Source organism: Dipodomys merriami, unplaced genomic scaffold (genome assembly GCF_024711535.1).
Source record: "Dipodomys merriami isolate MVZ:Mamm:240054 unplaced genomic scaffold, mDipMer1.0.p SCAF_501, whole genome shotgun sequence".
NCBI classification, from domain to species: Eukaryota; Metazoa; Chordata; class Mammalia; order Rodentia; family Heteromyidae; genus Dipodomys; species Dipodomys merriami.
This window is the reverse complement of record NW_027206071.1, coordinates 80790-85924: the sequence shown is the minus strand read 5'-3', so window position 1 is coordinate 85924 and position 5135 is coordinate 80790. Positions and strand designations below refer to the sequence as shown.

At 34.6% G+C, this 5135-nt stretch overlaps 1 pseudogene; it reads left to right on the top strand.

Annotated features, from left to right (window-relative positions):
- The first annotated feature begins 1651 nt into the window (after positions 1–1651).
- LOC138810634 (U6 spliceosomal RNA) lies at positions 1652–1748 on the top strand (annotated as a pseudogene).
- Positions 1749–5135: the final 3387 nt, after the last annotated feature.

Genomic DNA, 5135 nt, shown 5'->3' with positions numbered 1-5135 from the left:
TTATGGCACTTTGTGATCTTGTTCAATCATATGGGCTGTTCATCTATAAGATGAATGTTTGAATGATAATACTTCTCTCAAATTTTGTGATCTCATCCTTCATTTTAAGTTGCCTTGCATTTTGAAATTGCTTACTGCTAATTCTTGCATCTCAAGGAATCGGGGCCCTGAAATAAAAGAAATGAGAAACTGAGATGGGTCTTCAATTACTTTGTGTTGGCATGTTGCATGGTCCTTGGTGAGAAGTCTTGCCCCTGTTATCTGATGACACAGGTAACTGGGATCTGGGATCCTGTGACCCATGGGTCCTGAAGAAGAAGAATATTTTTAGACATCTTATCAGCAAATTTGGGCATAATCTGTAGGAATGCTTCAGAAATATGGAGAAAAACAATTTGGGACCAGTGAGTTAAAACAATAAACAGAGCAGCAGTGTAAATCCCTTATAGATTAGAGGAAAACAAAATTTTTTTGGCCATGTGAATTCAGAAGACAAAGAACAGTTAGAATGTACCACAAGTTTATACCAAAGACATTGCATTGATACTTTTTCTATTCTAATATATATTTTAAACCTAATTATGTATATTCCAATCCTGTTTACTTGAATAAATAAATATCAATTTATTTGTCAAATTATCATCTAATTCTAGTAAGTTTCACAGTGTGAAATACAAAATCAGCACATATAAATATAAAATATATAACTATATGTAATATAATAAATGTCACATGTTTTGCATTGTTCACTTGTGGTTACTGCAATAAAGGCAACTCTGTTTTAAAGTAATATTCAATTATCTCTACATCATTGTTTGATAGAGTTAGACCTAAAGCTTTACCATTTGTAAATTTACAGCCTGGAGGCAAGAGGAAACACTGTGATTAAAACATTACCAATTTAAGGCATAATAACAAGGAGAGACATATGGACTTCTCCTGAAACTATGAAAATATTTGGTGATAGAAAGGCAATAATGTAAGTTCCTGCCTGGTTGGATGGTAGGCAGGCAAGGACATTGTTAACATGCATATGAACAATTTTCTCACCTTCTTGGCTTTAGCTACTCTTGAAATGGTAGGTATAATAACCAATTGTATTTTGATAAAATATCTTTTAGTCTGAACAGTTCTGCCTGAACTGTTCATCTCTCTATGATCCCTTATAACTAAGATTAGTTTTGTTCAAGTAGGACCATCTATGCTGTCAAGGTAACATAGTCTGGTTGGTCTTTTCCTACATGGAAGAAGGGTAAAGGGTTAGGTAGACCTTTGTGCAAGTAAGACCTCATTTGGGAAAATGTCAGCTAAAGAATTTAGAAGTAGCTCTTAAGCAAGGCTTACTTTGAATCCTTTAGCTCCACAAAGCTAATTTGAGAAAGCCAGCACCTTTGGACCTAGATATAAATAATTGAAAGTACGATCAAATTCCAAGTGAAAAAGACTTAAAATAGTCATCGACAAAAAAAGATTTCAAATGTGATAAATCAACTGGACAATATAATTTTTCCCCACTATTCACAGAATTTTAAGGAAATAAGATAAATAGCATTGTTAGGAACCATAATGTTTCCTTGTTATAGTAGGCACCCATAGATATAAGCCTCTATAAAGATTGCATCATTAACTACTTAAATTTAGAGAATACTACATGCTTCAGCAGTATGTATACACAAATTACAATACAGAGATTAACATGGCACTTGCACAAGGATGATATGAAAGTTTGTGAAGTATTCCATATTTTTCATTCTTCAGATGCAAGAAATGAAAAACAGTTATTAAAAAGTTGATTACAAAATTATAAGTGTAACAATACACGTAATTCATATAATTAAATTTAGTTTGACATCAGTGTATTAAATCTTCACCTTAGAAAGAAAGGCGTTTGCATAGCATAAATTTCACAAAACTTTTGAAATTAGATAACATTGTCATTTTATCCCAGAGAAAATTATTAGGACCTAGGACAAAAAGGAATCTTAAGCTGTTTCTATATGGAATGCAATCTGAAAGGACACATTATTGAACCTATATATTTTAAATAATGTAAAATTCAAGTATATCTAGGAGAGAATAAAATACATTATGAACATTATACAAACATAGAATATAGGAAATTTTAACATATACTTTTTCAGAAAAGCACCAGAAATACTTTAGTTTCTGTATTACTCATTTCAACAGATAAAGCTAAAATTATTTCTGATTAAAAAATCACAAACTCTGTATGAATTATTATACATGTATACAAAAACACTTGAATACACTTTGACATCCAATGCAGGCAATTCTCTTGGAAGAATTCCGCTGAATCCATGAATTTTTCCAGTAAGTTATTTGTGTTGCCAGGAGGTTGTCGCTCATGCCTGTAATCATAGCTACTCAGGAGGCTGAGATCTGAGGATCACGGTTCAAAGCCAGCCTAGAAAGGAAAGTCTGTGAGACTCTTATCTCCAATAAACCACTAGAAAACCTGAAGTGGAGCTGTGGCCTAAGCAGTAGAGTGCTCACCTTGAGCTGACCACAGGCATAGTGCCCATTCCCAGAGTTCATGCCCCATGTCTGACAAAAAAGATATTGCTCTTATTTGGATTGTGAAATTATTTTGTATGGACACAAAGGATAGGCTTGCATTTTTGAAATTTAAGAAACTTAACCCGACCATTAGGACTTAGGAGAACAATTTGTTCAGCCTTCCACAACTTCATAGAGATAATGATATATACTTATCTTTTTGGCAATATCAAATGCAGTTTCTTCTAAATTGTACTTCAGGCCTGGTTTTATATAACCTTTGTTAGAAGGAGATCCAGCATATTTTTGCTATCTCAATTCTCCGCAGCAAGATGTAAGGGGGTCAAGAGGCCTTTAGTTTGGGCATTGGTATCTGTATCATGATGAAGTAAGAAAGAAGCCACTCTGGTATTATTCTATGTATGTGCACTGTGCAGGGTTGTCCAGTCATCTACAGTTATTGCATGGGCCGCTTGAGCCACCAACTCATGGACAATGTCTAAGTTTCCACTGTAGGCTTCCGGATGAAGAGGGGTACACTCATCATCATCCCTAGTATTCACATGTGACCTTTTTGGAAAGTAGTCTCTGCACTGTAGTAGGCCTAATATTTGCGGCAGTCCAATGAAGAAATTTGCTTAGATCCTTCTCCATTTTTTCTTGTAATTGATACCATTCCTTACTTTTTTATCTTGTTCCTCATCTTCCTAAGAATTGCCAAACCAGAGACTTTGAGTGCCAGTGGGAATGAGGTGTCCATGTATTTCCCTAATAGTTCACATTGGTTGAACTGGTCCGAAATGTCTGGTGAATTTTCTGTATATGTTTTTTCACCACGATTTATTTTCTCTTTTTCAAATTTTACTATTCAAAATTATTCTAACTGGAGAGTAGGGAATTGATGGAGTGCAGAGGAAAGATGTTCCTCCGTATTCAAAGGTACAGACTGAAAATGAGGACGAGTGATCTCTTCATGTGTAGCTTATTCTAGGAATGAAAAAATAGGAAATAACGCCTTCTATATAAATGATTTGTGAAATGGCAGAGCAAAAAGTGAAATGATAAAACCAAAAATATAAAAGCAAAATAAATAAGGATAATTATGGAACAATCATATTATCTATGAGAACCATGAAAGAGAGAGAAGTGTGACAAAGATGTGCAATGACATAACTAGCCAAAAATCCATGCCTCTGATCAATTTATAGAGCAAACAAAATTTTATTTTTTAAAAAAGATGGAAATAGAATTTATGTATTTACTTGAAATGAGTAAATACATTTTTAGTAGCCTACATAAAGAGACATAGCTTTGACCAAATTACAGACAATAATTTAAATCCTTGATAATTCTCTTAACAGATACTATTGAAATTAGTTGAATCACACTTTTCCTATACAATGAAGAAATAGGTCAAAGCTAGTAAAGCAGCTAGTGAAGTTCCCACCTTTCTCCCTAAACCTAATAATTTCTGGTTTGTAAAATTCTTCTTTGCTGTTCTGAGCCCATTAATACATAATTTTTGATGTTGAATAGACTGTATCTTTTGAATTAGATTGTATCTGCAGACTTTTGACTGTGCAATTACAGGACTTTGGATGATGCTTGTCTTAAAATGGTGTTCTAGTACAAAACTGGCATTGCTTTCATACCAAATGGGAAGAACAAGCCAGAAAAACAAAAGAAAAATGGCAATTCCGGGTATCTCAACTCCCATTCAAAATAATCAGGTGACAGAACAGATAATGAATAATGCAGAGGAGAGTTCCCAAAAAGCTCTACAAACACTATTGGCAAACATGGTGAATGAAAAGATTAAAAACCTGCAAAGGACTCAGTGTGAGCATAATAGGAAGAGAGAGGAGGCAAACCAAAGATCAAAACAGCTCTTGGGCATGAGGAAGCTACTCTACGGTTAATACTGGAATTGCGTGAGCAGGTTGAGAACACTCAAAGTGACATAAAGGAATTGTGTGAGCAGCCTGAGAACAATCAAAGAGAAAGAAAGAAATTTCATGAGCAGTCTGAGAACAAAGAGAACTACAGGAGTTGCATGAATGTGAGGAAGCTAATCAAAGAGTAATACAAGAATTGGGAGAATGGGATGAGAATAGACAAAGATTACTAGAGACATTCATGGAATCCATAAACAGACAGCTGAAAGAAGTCAGGGAAACCACAAAGGGAATGCTGAATGGATCCCAACAGAAGGAATGGGAGTCCAAGGAAACCATAACCAATTAACTAAATGATTTGCGAATAAACACTGAACACCAAATTAAGGAAGTATAGAAGTTCATACAAGATCTAAAACAAAGCTCCAACAAAGAATTTGAAGCCATCGAAGCCGACCAATTAAAAGGAAAAGATAAAAAACAAAGTAGAAAGTCTTGACAGTAGGTTAGACCATGCAGAAGATTGAATCTCGGGCATTGAAGACAGCATAGATATTATAGAGAAAGAATATACAACCCTCCAAGACAAATTCAAGAAATATGATAGATCTATTCAACACTTGGAATACACCATCAGAAGGCGTAATCTGAGGCTAATGTGTGTAGAGGAGCACCTAGAGACAGAAGTTAATGGTCTAGGAAATTTGTTTAACAGGACCCTAG